The 18,548-nt window shown below is 50.2% G+C and overlaps 1 pseudogene; it reads left to right on the forward strand.

Moving 5' to 3' along the window:
- The first annotated feature begins 8,691 nt into the window (after nucleotides 1-8,691).
- Nucleotides 8,692-18,192, forward strand: LOC123039558 (small glutamine-rich tetratricopeptide repeat-containing protein 2-like; annotated as a pseudogene).
- Nucleotides 18,193-18,548: the final 356 nt, after the last annotated feature.

Below are 18,548 nucleotides of genomic sequence, written 5' to 3' on the forward strand. Positions count from 1 at the left end.
AGTGCAGGGATCACGCTATAATTATGATTATCATCCCATGCAACTGGTGCAAAGCTTGAGCCGGCCAGTTGCAAGAATGGAAAATGCTCCGTAGATCTCATGGGAGAATGTTGCAGTAGTGATGTGTGCAGTATCTTGATAAAGTCAGTATAGCTCATAAAGAACTTACGTAGAAGAAAAGTAATCAGGAACTTAGGTACAAGAAGAAGAGAAAATGCGCTTTCGTGTGTGAAATGTTGAACATTTAGCACCGTTATCCAGCAGAGGTCAAGGGTTTTTGTACAGTTTATTAAACAAGTGGGTAAAGTACCTTAATGTACTAGTGCTAGTACTACTTTTCACAAACAGTGGCTTCTTTGAGAACAGAAGCGGAGAATTAAGCTTGAGATAATCATATATACCTAGATAATGTATTTTTCACTTGTTGTTTGCGTACGTTTCTGCAGTCGGTGGGACTTCATGTTCATCAGTGTTAATTAAAGGCCAGGTGGCCACGTCCTGATTTCCTTAACCCCTCACGTCGCCTCCCCTCGGGCGACGCCAGGGGCTCCCCAAACCCTAGCCGCGAGCCTCCCTCAACCCCTCCCCTACCGCCGGCCGGGCCCGGCGCCATAGGCTCCTAGGGGGGTGGTCGCTGCGGTTCTCCCATGAGGCAGACGAGGTGCTTCACGCGGGGAGATCGGGGGCGATAGTTCGGGCGGCGCCCCTACTGTATGGTGGCGATTGGAGCACCATGGTCGGCGGAGTGTTTGACCGGATGGGTGGTGGCGGTGACGGTGCTCCATAGGGTGATTGCTCTCCCTGCAGATGGGTGGCAACGGTGCCTGCGGATCTGGAGTCCTACCCAGATCCGTCACGGTGTGGCCTCGGCCGGCCGGTGGCGCGAGGAGGGACCGGCGAGGGGCGGCTGGAGGCTCCCTGCCGGCGTGCTAACGGTGGCTTTTGTCTTCACGGCGAGCCTCCGTACGGTTCCAGTCAGCTGCGAGATCGGGGGTACGCGACTTCTGGTAAAAATAGCGCCGACTACGGTCATGGTGGGCGATGGAGCGTCTCTGACGTCATTCTCTTCTCAAGGCATCGTTGTTGCAGGTCACGGCACCACGCTCAGGATGCTCCAGGGGAAACCCTAGATCTGGGTATTCCCGGATCAGACGATGACGGCATCTTCAATGCCATTCTCCCTCCTGGGGACATCATTTTTTAGCAGGTGCTGACTTGAAGGGCCTAGTGGTGGAGCGGGGTTTCATCTTCCGTATTGACGACAACGGATCTCCGCGTCGTGGTGCGGAGTCTCGGCATCTGCGGGTTGACGTCTCCCACAGGAGGACGGCGTTATCTGGTGTCGTGATGGCGTCGACGGCAGGCCAGCAAGGTCGATGCGTCGGTTCTTGTTCTGAAGATGGATCAGTGGAAGATGGGGCTTAATGTGTTTAATTCCACAGCAAATAAAAATCAGAATGACTAATTCACATCTAGATGTTTTTAAGGATGTCACACCTAAATAGTTCATCACATAATAAATAAGGGGCTTCAAGATTTGTACAAAACATTTTTTTAATTGTTTTTTGCTGATGTTGTGTGATGTCATGCTTAGAGATGTCACATCTAGATGAGTCTTTTTTTTTATTTTTAGAGAAAAGGCGTTAGCCCGACTTTATAGATAAAGCCACCAGGCAGAGTTATACCACAGTACCACACAGCTCACAAGTTTTAACGGCCACATAACATAAGTAACAATACAAGGCCTCCAGCCTAACATGGCACGCAGGACAGCAAAACAAAGAACGCCAGCAGAGGAATTAGGAAGCCGTCCTCGAAGAGCGCGGAAGCAGGGAAGACGTCGTAGATTTCATTTTTGATAGCATGTCGTCCAACGCCTGACGGTCCCCTTCCTTAGTCAATGATCTCCACTGCTGCAAAAATACATTGGCTTTAAATAAGCAACTGACAGGGTTAGCCGGAAAGATGTGTTCAATCGAGAACTTATTCCTAGTAGTCCACTGCGACCAACCTATCGCAGCCCAGCCCACTAAGAAGACCCTCTTGGACTGGCCTGATAAGGAATTGGAATATTGCCTCAGGTCCTCAAAGGAGGAGGGAGTCCAGGTCACGTGAAGCCAAAGTCTGATGCAACTCCACATGAGTTTAGCTAAGGAGCAATGGAAGAAAATGTGCTCAGTATTCTCGAGAGCCCCACATAACACGCACCTCTTAGTGCCCGGCCCGTTCCTCTTCTTAATTTGATCAGCCGCCGGAAGCTTACAGCGGATAGCTTGCCATAAAAATATTTTAATTTTAGGGGGGATTCGGGCTGACAAATATCCTTAAACTTCAAAGAGCGCCACCGGAAATAAGTTTTGAATAAGCCGACTTAACGGAGAAGCGCCCCGAAGAGGAAAGGGGCCACACCACGGAATCCTCTTCCTCCGAGAGCAGGGGGAAGCAAGCAGTAAGGCGCTGCCAGTCTTCCAACTCTACAGGGGAAAGAGAGCGCCGGAAATCTAAAACCCAAACCTGAACCGAGAGCTCAAAGATAGAGATCTCGGGATCAGCACAATAGGAGAACAGGGACGGAAAGGCAACCGCAAGCGTGGTGTCCCCGACCCACCAGTCTAACCAAAACCGAGTGGACTTACCATTCCTGACAACAAATTTGACAAGGGACCGGAAGATCGGCCGCACTTTAACCAGTTGACGCCAAAATTGAGAACCACCAGAAGCTGAGGCGGACATGGGGCTCGAGGCGGGGAAATATTTAGATTTGAGTATCGATAGCCATATTGGGCGCTCCTCAAGAGACATTATCTTCCACCACCATTTTATCAAAAGGCAATTGTTCATTACTCTCGTATTAATAATGCCTAGACCACCCTTGTCCTTAGGGTGACAAATGATGTTCCATCTGACCAACCTATATTTGCGTTTGTTGTCGGCAGAGTTCCAGTAAAAGGCTCCCCTATGCTTGTCGAAACCAGCATGAATTCCGCCAGACAGAAGATAGAAACCCAAAAGGAACATCGGGAGAGAAGAGAGGCATGAATGGGTAAGGGCAACCTTGCCCGCCTGCGAGTTATACCGTCCTCTCCAAGGAAGGACTCTATTGCCAACTTTCGCTACCACCGGGGCAAAATCTTTTGCCAAGAGCTTAAACGGAGAAATAGGTAAGCCCAAATATTTGAGAGGGTAAGAGCCAAGGGAGCAGTTCAGAAGGTGAGCCACCCGTTGGGCTTCCAGATCCGAAACCCCAGTCACAATGACCTCGCTCTTTGAAAAATTAATTTTAAGTCCCGAAAGAGCTTCGAAGCAGAGCAAAAGAAATTTCAAATTAGTAAGACTAGTCTCATTGAGCTCCACCATAATGATGGTGTCGTCCGCATATTGAAGATGGGTAATGCCATGCGGAATAAGGTGAGAGCTCACCGGGGAGATGTGCCCAGCCAACGCGGTACGAGAGAGGATACAAGATAAAGCATCGGCAACAAAATTGAAAAGCAAAGGGGACACCGGATCCCCTTGTCTAAGGCCCCTACCATTAGCAAAAAAATCACTAGTTTGGCCATTCACAACCACAGCCGTGTGCCCACCAGCCACAAGTTGCATCAGACGATGCATCACCGGACCTTTGAAGCCCTTTGCCAGTAAGACTTGCCGAAGAAAATCCCAACTCACCGAGTCGTAAGCCTTCTCAAAATCAAGCTTAAGGACCACCGCCTTGGTCCCCTTAATCCGCAGATCATGAATAATCTCGTCCAAGCAAAGCGCCCCATCCAAGATGTATCTCCCTTTAATGAAAGCAGATTGGAAAGGGCTAATGACCCGATGCGCTATCGGGGAAACTTTATTGGTCATGCCTTTAGCTGGCAACTTTGCAAAGTTGTTAATTAAAGCAATGGGCCTAAATTGCGAAATCAAGTCAGCACCTTAAGGGTGAGAACCGCGTAGTTGAGCCTTGAGATATCAACAGTGCCCAGCCAAAATCCTTGGATAATTGCTTTAATAAGACCTTTTAACTGAGGCCAGAAATGCCTAAACAAAGGAATGGAGAATCCGTCAGGGCCTGAAGCCGCATTAGAATTGGCGGACCTAATTGTATTGAAAATTTCCTCTTCAGAAGGGGGGGATAACAGGAGTTCATTCTCAGCGCTCGACAGCTGCTCATGGGGAGGCCAGAAGGCCGGAGCAAGCTTAAAGCCCAGCTCAGGTTTAGCCGCTAACAGGTTAGAATAGAATTGGACCACATGGCGAAGAATGATCGAAGGATCAGAGACCCTAACACCATCAATCAGCAGGCTATCAATTAAGCATCTTCGGCGTCTACCACTAGCAATAGCGAAGAAATATGCAGTGGGCGCATCGCCCTTAAGGGTCCAGTTAATCGTGCCCCTTTGCTTCCAATAAACTTCCTCCTGCCGATGAATATCCAGGAGCGCCTTTTCTAGACCATACCGGAGCTGCCATTCGGCCTCAGAAAGACCAGAAGTATCCGCACGGATATCGAGATCGCCAATTTGGGCTACCAGCCTCGCTTTGTCACGCCTTGACTCAGCAAAGTGATTCTTAGACCATCCTCTAAGGTATTTACGCATGCAATAGGAAACTTGATGCCAATCATCCATTGGACCAAAAGAGCGACGAGGAGAGGAAAGAAATGCCGTAATCTTCTGAGCCAACAAGGTGGAAAATCCCTCCACAAAGAGCCAAGACGCATCAAATTCAAACCTATGGCAGCCAGCTGAATGAGTCCCATCATCAAGGATTAGGGGGGCGTGATCAGATCCTACAATCGGAAGGGCACGGAGACAAACCCGGGGGAATAGAACATCCCAACCAGGGCAGAGGAAAACCCTATCAAGGACTGAGCGGATGGGGGAAGCTTGTCGGTTAGTCCAGGTGAAGCGGGCCCCAACCCTAGGGATTTCACGAATGGCTGTATCCCTGATGAAAGCATTGAAGGCCTCAGCCAGAGCCCAAGAGAAGTTAGAGGAGCTTTTATCAGAGGGATATCTCAACAGGTTAAAATCACCCCCAATCAAAAGGGGAAGCTGACAGGTGTCAATTTTATTATAGATCTCGTCCAAGAAAGAGTAGGAGAGAGAGTGGTCTACCGGGCCATAAACCACCATGATCTCGAGAAGAGAATTAAGGGAACGATGGGAAACTACCGTGCTAGCTCAGTAAATACCATGGTCAAAAGCAACAAAATCAAATACATTAATATTAGTGCCCAGAAGAAAGCCACCCAAATGATCAATAGAGGCCACAAAATTCCAATTGAATCTATCAATCCCAGCAACAGCCGAAAGCTCACTCGGGGAGAAGGAGGGTTTGAGGGTCTCAACAAGGCCAATAAAAATCAACGTTTTCAGACCGCACCAGGTCTTTCAGTTGATCCCTGCGCCCCCTAGCACAAAAACCTCTGATATTCCAAAATAAGGCCTTCATCAGAAGGAGAGGTTTTTAATTATAAGGCTCGACCTGCACGGAGCCTTGCAGGGTTTAACGCGCTTCCCAGCCCCACGCTTCTAAACCGGGGAGACCTGACACCTGTCAGCCTCCCCCACACCCCCCCCCCCCTCCGGCCACAACCAGAGTGGCAGACACACCAACCCCAGCCTCCTTGGCTTTAGCAATGTCAGCCTGAGCTAGCTCGTGAGCCCTAATCACATTAAGTAAGGAAGAAGGGGGACCCAAACTGGAGTCTAAGAAGATCCCTACATCATCTAGAATCTTAAACAGCTGTTCATCAGACTGAGACGGCAAGACTAAACGAACCGGAGACAGAACCTTAGGAGAGGAAAAAGACGAAGCTAGGAGCGAACCTGAATGAGGAAGATCCCGCGCCGCCGCATGCCGAGCCGCCCGATCAGCCACACGTTCGACGTTGTTGGAGACCCGACCGCTCTTGCGAGCAGTAGAGGCAGGAGAATGCACAAGCACGGGGGGAGCCCGGCCGGGGGAAGCAGCCACCAAGGACGGGCCCGAAGCCGCACCCAAATCCGCCTCCAACCTGCGGCACAGCCCAGCCGCGGACTGCCTGGAATCCCCGGACGCCCTGCTCTTAGCTGAGAACTTTTTCACCGAAGATTTCTTCCTCTTCTTGGACGTCGACGGGCCAACCGGAGGTAGATCCTCTGGCGAGCAGGAATATTAGAGCACGCCGCTGACAGAGGGGTGCCCTTCGGCTCACCAGAGGCCACGACCCCACCACCCATACCAGGCAAGGAGGCCTGTACCCCACCGCCCGCCGGAGCACAATCCTTCATCAGCTCTTGATCTTTAGGAGACATCCCATCCCATTCTGACTGGGTAAAGCGAGGATCCGTGCCATGCGTCGAGTCATCAGGGCATCCATCACCATCCTTGCTCTTGTCATCATTGCCGGGGGCCGGAGCGGGGGAGGAGGGGGAGGCGAGGCTGAGCCAGGAGCACCCTCCACCCGGACCCGAAACCTGAAGCCACCCGCCGCCAGGAAGACATCCACAGCACCACGGATGCAAATAGGGTCGACACACCAGATACGGAGACGAGCTGGACCAAGAACAGACAGCGAGGCATGGTCGACCTCGATGGGTTTGCCGAGGAGCACACCAAACGCCATAAGGAAGGCCGTTGTGCGCATATTAGGAGGAACATCATCCACTAGCACCCAAACATCAGACAGAGAAGAGATGGCCTTTGACCCGTTGGAGGCAGCTTTAACCGAAACCACTAGCTTATTCAGAGGGAGCGTGAAGCTGGTACAGGAGGATATCATGCGAAGGCTCTCTTTAGAGGGGAAAGTAGCAGCGAACTCAAATTCAGATAACTGGCGAATCTGCCAATCCCACCCGCCTTAATCCCACAACCGAAGTTCATCAAGAAGGACCTGGGAGGAAATGCGCTTGTCCTGAACAGATATGACACCCACATTGGAAAGCGAGGGGATAGGAGCAGCTACAGGAACCTCCCTATCAAGGGCAAAGAAAGAACAGCCAGGGATGCCGACACCATAGTGAACGAAGGAGGGAGGTTTGACACGGTTTTGACAATCCACTGTGAGGTGGCCATCCTCCCTACAGATGAGGCAAAAAGGAGGGTTTTCACAGCGGGACTGGAAGTGGCCAGGGCGATGACACGCAAAGCAAGTGAGGATAGGGTTGGAGACCTGGGAATGAGGGGCGATGCAACCAGGGCCACGAGAGGGATGAGGAGGGAGGATACCATCACCAGGAGCACCAGCACTAGCACTGGCGCCACGCCCCGCAACACTCCCAAAAGAACGCCGAGCAGGGACCCCTGACGCGCCACGAGGAACGAAGCGAGACGGGCCACCACCAACCACCGTCGGTGCCCGCGGCGGCCCGCCACCCTGGGGGACTAGCAAAGGGGGCGACGAGGAAGGCCCCGAGGAACCCTCCCGACTCCCCAGCGCCGCCTGCTCCCAGGGATCGACCGCAGCCACCGGAGCACCAGAAGCAGGGGACGGAGGGACCGCCGACCTAGATCCAGAAGCCCGAGGGGATGCACCAGCCGTCTCCGACGCAGCCCCCGCGCCCGGAGCGAGCGAGGCATGGAGCTTGGCACGGAGCGAAGCCTCGTACTCCAGATCCGCGGCGGCGTCGCCAGATCCATCGCGCCCCCGCTTATGACCGGAGACCGCCTCACAGGAGGACCCGCGGGAGCGATCCATCGCAGCCACCGTCGCAAAAAGGAAGGAGGAGGGGAGGTGGAGGAGGAGATCTGACGAAACAGCAGACAGGGAGACGGCGCCGACGCAGGTCAGAGGAGGAAGCAGGAAACCCTAGAAAAGAGGGAACCGCTCCCTTCCGAACCCATATTTAGCCAGAGCTAGCCAGGCCGGGGGAGGGTTGGGCGAAAACTGGGCCAACCGCGGCCCAGGAGCCACATCCAGAAGAGGGGGGAGTCAGAAGAAGAAATCAACGAAGGGACCGAAACAGGCCCACACGGCCCAACAGCTGCCAAAGGGGCCCGCGACTCAGCCCGGGGCACCAATGCCAGCCCCGATCCCAGATCTAGGGTTGGCACCAGCGCCGCCGCCACCGAGGAAGCGGGGACCACGGCCGAAGGCGAGCCAGGGAGGGCAGCCGCTGGAGGGGAGGACACCGGCGCCTCCACCACAGCCACCCCAGAGCCCACCAGCGACCCAACCAAAGACCAGGAGGCAGCGCGCCGGCGACCATGACCACGAACGACGCGGCACCACCCATCCGCGTCCACTCCAGAACCGACCAGCCTCCCCGTACCTCCCGGAGCGAACTTCCGCCGGCGGCCCGCCGCCAGAGCCATCGACGACCCACCCACCTGAGCCGAAAGGGGAGGAGGGGGAAGAGCCTCAGAATCCGAGCCAGAGTCATCCGAATCGAGCGCCCAAAACCTGTTAACCCGGGGCGCAGCCGGAGCCGCGGCACTGGACGGGGGAGCCGCAGAGCGGGAGGGGACGAGGCTCGCCGACGAGGGGCTCGGAGGAGACCTCAGGGGGGAGGGAGAGAGGGAAGCCGCACGAGGCTGGGACGCCGACGAGGGGGAGCCGCGGGATGGTGACGCCCCAGGAGAGAAGAGGGTGAGAGGAGAAGAGGGCGCCCTTGATCTAGATGAGTCCTACCCACACCCAATAAAAACAGCTCGCAGTCACGCTCCATCTCCCCAAACTTGACCCCGCCGAACCTCTTCCTGTCAGCGACGGGCTGCCTCATGGACGGGTGCACCGGGCTGGACGGGAGGCTGTTTTGGCAAAAGCGCCCACCGCTTCGAGGCGAGCGGCCGGGCCCAGTGCCACGTCGACCTGTGCAAAATTGCAAAAATCACCCTATATGTATTTATTTGCCAGCCTCGTCCACTGTCCAAGCCGTTCCATCATCTATACTGTACTTACATGGCGACGGTGATGGCCGTGGCGGGAGCAGCCTGCGCCTCCCGGCCGCCGCGCCCGCCGCGCCGGCGAGGGCCCGCGCCGCCACGCGCCGCGGCGGGGGCGGTGGAGTTACGGGTCTGCACGAACCGCACGTGCGCGCGGCAGGGCGGGCGCGAAGTGCTCCTGGCGCTCGAGGGGCTCTCGCCGCCCCCGCCGCGCGTCGACTTGGCATCCTGCGGGTGCCTGGGCCGCTGCGGCGCCTCCATCCCGGGCCGCGGTAACGCCGTGTTCGGCCACGTGGGCATGGCGGCCCGCGCTGCGCGGCTCCTCGAGCACCTCCTCGGCGCTGCCGAGTTCGACGCTGCAGCGGGGCTCGCCGCGTTGGCCCTACGGGAGAAGGCCGAGGCCGCGATCGCCGACGGGAAAGCCGCCGAGGCGGAGGCCCTCTTCACCGAGGTGCGTACTCTGCTGTTTTGTCTCCTTCTTCTTCAGAATAAAGCCATGGACAGAGCTGCATGCAGTTCTCGGCTTAGTGTTCTGATTCAGTGATTACCATGGCTTGTATGTACTTAGAGCATCGCAATGGATGCTCCCGGTGGACTGCATCTGGCCTATGGAGGCAGGTCTACTCTGCTCTGCTGAATTTGGTTGGAGAACTAGCTAGCGTGTGAAGTTGACTTCAACGCCAACCAGATACACGATGGCGAGCACGAGCGGCGGAAATGGCGGCGCGCCCGACTCGAGATGGCGAGTCTCGTACGCCGCCGATCTCCACCTTGCTCGCATGATGTCGTTCAACCATGGGGTTCTCACGCTTCGACACGATGCGCTACGCCTTGTTCTCACGGACTCGCGCGGTGTCACGATCGACGCGCGCTTCCTTCGAGAGGGAGAAGAGATCAATGTCGGTGACATGATCTCCTTCCCCTGCCACTTCGCCAAGGTGCGGGATCGGCTACTGGCGGCGACCACCGCGCCGGCGTGCGCGCTGCGCGACATGGAGCGAGATGCTGTGGTACACGGGAGACGTACGGGTCTGCACACAATCGGGTCGGGTCGAACCAGGGCGCACCCAAACCCCACCAACCACCCATCAATGGCGGATACGCGACACGTGTGGGCGATCCACCCCACCCAGTGGGGCCACAACACGGGTATAAAGTCCCCTCCCCACCCGATCCTTGACCTAGAGGTTTCCTTCTCCCATTTCTAGGCGGCGGCGAAGAACCCTAGATCCAAAACTCCAAATACATTTGAGTGGTGGGAGAGCAAGGGTGGGGGGATCCTCGTTTGTTCGCGGCTGTCACAGCCAGTCCACCCATGGCGAACGATGTGGGGCGTGGGTTCCATGGAGAGAGACGCGGAGGTGGCGGCGGCGGCCGCTCGGACCGCGGAGGAGGGCGCCAGAGCGGCCGTGGCAACGGCTGCGGAGGCGACCACAGCAAGTTCTCCTCGTGGCGTGAAGATGGAGGCGACCACTCCAACACTACCTCACCAGCAATCCAGCCGGGGTCGGGGGACAACTCGCGCTGGGACGAGGCGGCGGGTGCCAACCGCCGTGAGATCCAGGACGACGGGGTCTGGGTGCAAAAGTCTCAAGCTTTGTCGGGCTCGGGTGACACCACTGCCGGGCGCCAGGCTGCATCTTCACCTCCTCGGACTCAGGGAAAGAAAAACCCTGCTCAGGTGCCTCCTTCCAAGAAACTAGATGCCTGCCCCATTTGCAAAGCGCATGAACACCCTCCCACTCGATGCCCTCAAGCTTACTGTGAGCATTGCAGCCAGCTAGGACATCTGGCTTCTGTATGTGTTGAATTCCTTCCTTGGGAGTGTATGACACCTATGTGCGCATTTCAGTCTAAGGGGCAGGGATTTTACTATATTCATGACTCCTGTACTGCTAATTAGATTAAGATGAGGGCCAATAACATTGTTGTTACTATAATGGAAGGGGAAACATCTACTCGTCAGATGGAATTCGACCTAACTGCCTACCTAGCCACTGGATGGAGGTGTTCTGCTCATATGATAGGGCCGGGGGTCTTCATTGTTCGTTTCCCTAATCCTCGTGCAGTTGCACAGATCTACTATGTGGGGAGAGTCACTCTTAAAACCAGTGGGGCTGTTATTCATGCTACGCACTGGTCTTCGGCAGTTGGGGCCAAGGGGGTGATGGAAGTGGCATGGGTTAAGGTTAGCAATGTCCCTTTAGACAAAAGAAGTGAAAGGAATTTGGCCTATGTGGCTTCTCTGGTCGGGGTTCCCCTAGAAATTGATGCAGCTACCCTACACCTCCCGGCCTCTGTCCGGGTTAGGTTGGGATGCAGAAATGTCGACGAGATTCTTGTGATAGCTGAAGTTGTCCTGGGAGACCACTTTTATGATTTTTACTATGAGGTGGACCAGATCTTGGTGAGAGATCCTAAAAGGGAGAAGGAAAAGGTGCAAGCGCCCCCTCTTCGACTCCTGGAGCTCATATGGCTGACTTATCACATGGGCTTGGAGGGAAATCTCCCTGCATTCCCCATGGAGGTAAACCAGACCCAATCGGGAGTCCCAAGAGAGCACTGATTCAGATGAATCGCTCCACAACACCCTCCTTATTGAAACCATGGCGCTTGAAATGTCTCAGGAAAAAGTAAGGCCTCCTGTTGAGATTCCTACAGATATTTGCATGAGCTTGCCAAAAAAATCTTACTCTGACATCGTTAAAAAATCTCATCAGGTGGTGGATGTTACTGGTCACTATGGTACTGGTGTGACAAACACTAATGAGTACATGGTTGAGATGCCTGAGGGCGAGATGGATAATGAGGTGTTGGCTGGTCCTCTGCTTGTGACTGAGGAGAACCTCCGCTTCAGCCTGCGCAATGCGCAGAACAAGATGGAGAGGGTTGAAGAAAAAGCTATGGCAGCAGCAAAAAAGCGAGACCTAGAAGGTATACGAACAAGGTATACCACATAACCTTAACTCTTTTGATGCACTATCCAATCCTGGTCTTATTATCAGGGCTGTTAAAATGGGAGTTAACATTCCAGACACTGATTTTACTAGTGTGGATATCCTTAGAGAACTTGAGAACTGTAGAGACATGGAAAAAATGACGGTAAATGCTGATGAGCATGATAAAGATAATAGAAAAATGATCAATACCAATGAAAAAGGGGATCAGACACCCCTGAACATGAAGTGAGAAGTGGATAATAATGTAGATGAGGAAAAATATACTGTGATGCGGTCTAGGAAGAAGAGAGAAAGAAAACCCAATGTGGTAATAGTTAGGCCGGTTACCAGAAATCAAAAAAAATGGGGCAACCTTACAGAATGAATCTGGAAGCTCTACTCAGCCTCCTAGTAGAGCTTTCATAAAAGGGGGGAGGAAGAAGAAAAAAATGAACGGTCTCTTTTGGAATTGTAGAGGAGCAGGTAAAAGAGGGAGGACTACCTGCTTCTCTGACATCATTAGAGACCACTCCCTCGACTTTATGGGCATCCTAGAGACGAAAAAGGATAAGTTTGTACCCGGATACCTTAGCAAGATCGACCCCTTTGAGGTTTAATTGGAACTGGATCCCTTCCATTGGTAAATCTGGTGGTATCCTATGTGGAATCAGAAAAGAAACCTTGGAAAATGTGTCTTGGGCGGCAGGTAACTATACTGTAGGCTAGTTTTTGACACTAAAATCAAATGTGTTTGGACCCTTGTGGTAGTATATGGGGCAGCACATGATGAGAAGAGGGACGAGTTCCTTGATGAACTAACCTCGTTTTGTGGCAACATTAAAACCCCTTATGTGATTGGGGGTGACTTCAATATACTACGGGATAGTAGTGACAAGAACAAGTCTCTCCATCGATCTCAGCATATGGATAGGTTTAACAGTGTCATTCAATCGCTGAACCTTAGAGAGATTCATATGGGAGGAGGCAGATTCACATGGACCAATAAGCAGAGACACCCCACGTTCGAAAAGATCAATAGTGTGCTCATGAGCTTTGACTGGGAAGACCTTTTCCCACTAGTTGTTGTCCGTAAACTAGTGAGAGATATCTCAGATCACAACCCTCTGTTGTTGACAACAAATCCCTTGAAAAATAGTCCCATTCACCTGCGTGAGTTCAGATTCGAGCTCAGCTGGTTGAAGAATGAGGAATTCTATGCTAAAGCTAAGATGATCTGGGAGCAGCATGTGCAAGCTGAGGACCCTATTGACATCCTAAACATAAAACTAAAACGTATCAAAAAATACTTTAAAGGATGGGGTTCCCACCTTTTCGGCCATGCCAAAAAGAGTAAAAATGGATTAAAAAGGAGCTGGAAGAGATTGAAGGAGGAGGTTGGCCCCTGGATCCTGAGTCTTATGAGAGAAGAACCATCTTGAGTGCTGAGCTCAATGATATTCTGGCTGATGAAGAGCTCTTCTGGCTTCAGCACTCGAACGAGCGATGGTTACTTAAAGGGGATCATAACATAGCCTATTTCCATCGTATAGCCAATGGAAAGAAGAGGAAAATCACCATTCAATCCCTTGTTGATGGGGAAATGGTTATAGAAGGCACTAAAGATCTTTTGGAGCATGCAACATCCTATTATAAGGGACTCTTTGGCCCGGCCAGTAGAAATCTATTGCACCTCTCTCCTGAAACCTGGTCTAGTGATGAGAGACTTACTGAAGATGACAACCTCATCCTAACTAGTGTTTTCACTGAAGAGGAAGTTAAGATAGCCTTATTTAGCATGGATAGCAATAGGGCTCCTGGACCTGATAATATCCCAGCTGAGTTTTATAAACACTGTTGGGATTTCGTCAAAAATGATATTATGCGGCTTTTTGAAGCATTTCACAATAATACCCTGGATGTTGCCCGTCTGAATTCTGGAATTATCACCTTGATTCCAAAGCTTAATGGGGCTAAACGTATTCAGCAATACCACCCCATATGCCTGCTTAGATGTCCCTATAAGCTTATTACTAAGGTGCTGGATAATAGGGTGGCTATATTTGCAGACAAGCTGATTAGTAAACATCAGAATGTCTTCATTAAGCATAAGAATATTATGGATGGGATCCTTACGTTGCATGAAGTGCTGCATCACACACACCAGAAGAAGAAAGTTGGTGTGGTGTTGAAGCTGGATTCTGAAAAGGCATATGACAAGATAACTTGGGACTTCCTTATTGAATGCCATCGCAATCGGGGCTTTGGACTTACCTGGTGTGGCTGGGTAGATAAGATTCTCAGAAATGGCACTTTGAGTATTAAACTCAATAATGAAAATGGCCCGTACTTTCAAAGCCACAAAGGGGTTCGCCAAGGCGACCCTCATTCCCCCTTCTTGTTTAATATTGTTGTAGAAACCCTCTCGAAAATGGTTCTCAATGCCCAAAAAGAGAAGCTACGTGTTGGGCTCGCACCGGACTTGATCTTGGGGGGAGTGGCCATCTTACAGTATGTGGATGACACGGTCATATGCTTCGAGCATGACAAAGATGCAGCTGTAAACCTTAAACTTCTTCTATGCATGTTCGAGCTTATGTTAGGCCTTAAGATTAACTTCATGAAAAGTGTGATCCTTTGTGCTGGGGGAGATGATGAGACAATTGCCTTCTATTCTGAGATGTTTAACTGCAGCGTTGGGCACTTCCCTATGAAGTACTTGGCAGTGCCGGTCAGCTTTTCCACATTACGTAGTCTGGACTGGGATTTCTTGGATGAGAGATTCCTTAAGTGCTGTGAATCCTAGATTGGGAATGCGGCCTCTTCGGGGGGTCATTTGATTCTCCTTAATACATCTTTAACCAGCATAGTTTTCTATTATATGTCGATGTTTTTACTCTTGAAAAAAGTGATTGGGAAACTTGACAAGCACCGTAAGCGATTCTTCTGGCAAGAGCATGAAGGTCGGAAATGATACCATTTGGTGAAATGGTCCAGAATTTGCCGCTCCAAGGAAAAAGGAGGCCTGGGGTGAAAGACCTGCATAAACAAAACATTAGTCTCCTCACCAAGTGGTGGTGGAAGTTGGAAACACATCAAGGGCTGTGGCAAGACATAATTCGAGCCAAATATACCTCAAAAAAGACATGATTGTTTCAGTTAAATCTAAATTTGGTGATTCTCCTATTTGGAAGGCTATTATGAAAGTCAAAGAACACTACCTGGTGGGGAGAAAGGTAGTTCTAAAATCTGGTAACCTTGCTAGAGTGTGGGATGATTATATCAATAATAAACCCCCTTTATGTGATCAATTCCATGCGATGTACAGCATTTGCAATGATCAAGGGATCACGGTTGCAAACTTTAAAAACGGTGTGGATGACAATTTCTTTAGAAGGCGTCTCCACCCCCCTCTGCTAGAGCAGTGGAGGGAAATGCAGAAAGTGGTGACCTCGTGGCCGACCACTAATGAACCTGATAAGGTTGTATGGTCCTTGGGGAGAAAAGAGAACAAGTTTACTACCAAATCAGTTTACAATTACCTGGAAAGAAACCTGGATGGTTGTAGTTATAAGTGGATCTGGCAAGCCAGAATTCCACTCAAGATACAAATTTTCCTGTGGCAACTTTTCCAAGACTCCATTTTAACTAGAGATGTGATGAGAAGACGAAATTGGTTGGGGAATCCTTCCTGCTCCTTTTGTGATAACAGAGAGACAGCCCAGCACCTGTTCTTCACATGTCCGGTGGCTAGGGTCATGTGGAGGACTGTCGGATGTATGCTGGGAACGGACCTGTGTCCGAACAATATATGGCAGTATTTTTCCTGGTGCTATAGTTTCCTTCCAGATGGAGAGAGGTTCTACACCTTTGGCTTAGCTGCACTCTGTTGGGCTATGTTGAATTGCCGTAACCATTGTTCAAGCAATCTTCCGATTCAGCGATTAATCTTCCGATTTATCGCTAATCGAGGAGTGACCGATAAGATTATGCCTTATCTTCACCATTTATCTTTTGGACCGATTTATCACTCTGACAAGCGATTTATCGAGAATCTACCGATAAATCAGACCTATTCATAGCACTATGTTAGCAAAAACTATGTTTATTTATGTTTTGTGGACCTTGTTGCGCAATATGTATTGGTGTCCTATTTTTTTGTCATTATACAAGGATTCAAAGCCTAGAAGTTAAGGTAACACTTCTATCTAATGTTGTTTTGGTGTTGAATATAGCGTATTTTAGTGTTGGGTACCTGAGATTTGCAAAAATTATCCGATTAATAGTCAACCGATAAAATTGATTAATCGACCGATTTTCGATTAATCTCTAATCCCTAGCTGACCGAGACAATAACAATAAGCGATATCCTCAACATTGGCCGTAACAGAACCACCTTTGAGTTCAAGAGGTTGAGATCTCCATTTGATGTAATATACGTTACTTGTGGTTATATTACATATTGGGCAGGTCTGATGATGGGAGAAGACCGTGAAGCAATGAAGAGGGGAGCTAAGATGCTGAGAATCAATGCTTTGAACATGATGCGTATCTGTGCGGCTCCGGGAGGGACGAACTGAAGGGTGCGGGCAAAGAGCTTCTCTCCAGTTCTCTTCGCTTGAGACATGCTGTCCATTGTTCTTGGCTCTTTTGGTATTTGTAGCCTGGTGGTGTGAGTAGGTTTAGGCTCCTGCGTGAGCGTAACTTTGTTTAGCCTGATGGTTCTGGTAGCTTGGCGTGGATATTTTGGTGTCGCTGGGTTTTCCCCCGCGATAAACTGCCCGATGACGGGTGTTTATCGTGGGTTTCCCAGGGATGCTTTGGACTCGCTTTCCCCTTTCTTTGGTTTCCTGGTCGGTTTGCTGAATTGTTGTATTTCCGTTATGTGAGTAATGAAAAGGGGTTACGCCCGGTTCAAAAAAAAGCGTCTGACAGTGTAAACGTGAACTCTGATGAGCTTGGCATGTGATGCTTGGTTGCAATTTTGCAGGTGTAAGGCGAGAATAGGGTTGGGGGTACCACCGGCGCGCTCACGGATGCCGAGGAGGCGATAAGGATATATAGCTCCCAGTTTTCCTCAGGTGTCACTTGTAGATTGACCTCCTTTGCTTGTTCATGATACTGCATCCTTAGTTAGCTATGGTGTATTGTTTATGAATTGGACGGCCATTTTCTGTCAGAAACCGTGTGCCGATAGCTTTGCGTTAACTACTCCATCCGTTCCTAAATATAAGCAGTTTTAGAGATCCCAATGCGGACTACATACGGAGCAAAATGAGTGAATCTACAATCTAAAATATGTCTATATACATCCGTCTGTAGTCCGTATTGAAATCTCTAAAAATGGCTTATATTTAGAAACGCAGTAGTAAGTTGAGGTTGGGGAAAGCCATGATGAGTACCTATGACAGTGGAGTGAATTGAAAAAACCATTTAGTATGCTTGATCATGAGTCGATGACTTGAAAAATTGAGGGCTGTGGTTACCAAATATGGACTGAAGGCAGTACACAGTTGTAGTGCTTAACCTTGCAGCACAAGGGGCACAAGGGACATCATCATATGGCTGGTAAAAACAACTACATCTCATAATGTGAAACGGTTTTCACTTTTATCATATTGGTGGACGAGATGAATATAATGAGTAACTTATCTGTGAACATAACGTCATACGATGTTCATTTGTATGATATCAAAGGCAGTATAATTCCATACATACATCTGTAGTCTGCACCATGTACTGATGTGATTCTGATAAAATAATTGTAAACATAGATGGAGGTTAGTAAGCTTCATTGAAGCTTCGAGACGACATCGCATGTTTAATGCTTTCAAACTGCCTACTTGAGTGCCTTGTCTTTTTTCCCGCAAAGCAACAAAAAAGATTGCCTTGTCTTTTTTCTTGTTATCTTGGAGACTGTTTTGAAAACATCTTTGTGCATAGCTTCGTTCGGAATGTGAAATATTTCCATGCTGTTCTTTTTTATGTCCGTTTATTGGACAATTAAACACTTGTAGTTTGATGCCTGGCTTTCTTAATAAAGAAGCATGCAGCCTTCTTGCTTCTGAAGCATCAAGTTCTGTGGGCATACCGTCTTCATAAGGTCTTGTGTATCATGGCTATGCAGTCTCACTTGTTGCGAGGGGACGCACTATTCACACTGGGAGAGTACCACTCCGCAAAGGATGCTTTTGCAGGCGCCTTGGATCTTGACCCATCTATTCGTCGGTCCAAGTCTTTCAAGGTTAGTGTTGAAAATGCACTGTAGTTTTGGCATTTCATGGTTCCGATTGCAGTCGCATGATTTAGCGATGCAGACTTTCTATGCTGACACTCCCTTGTCCAGGCCCGCTTGGAAAAGCTACGGGAGAAGCTTGTAAGTGTCAGCAGTTCATCATAGTTCGCGCTGAAAACTGCACTTCTAAGATGAGATGAAGACGTTCATCCAGCAAGAAATGTATAGCTTGTGGATCCATGAGTCTAATTCTCAATGCAACCCCGGCAAGTGTCATATCTAGCTAGCTTTGCTCGTTCATTTTAACATTCTGCAGTGTACAGTTTTCCGTTAACTCTTTAGAAGAAGAGAGGATATGCTGACCATTGTTGTGTCCATATGTATTTTTGAACTCGATATATCATATTTGAAATAAATATAACAAATTCAGATGTAGGCTATGGAGTTCTTTATAGGGTTAGTGCTTTAAAAAAAATCTTTATTGTTTCCCATTTGTGAACTATTTCCCCTTTTACTATTTC

This window comes from Triticum aestivum, chromosome 2B (assembly GCF_018294505.1).
Source record: "Triticum aestivum cultivar Chinese Spring chromosome 2B, IWGSC CS RefSeq v2.1, whole genome shotgun sequence".
NCBI lineage: Eukaryota > Viridiplantae > Streptophyta > Magnoliopsida > Poales > Poaceae > Triticum > Triticum aestivum.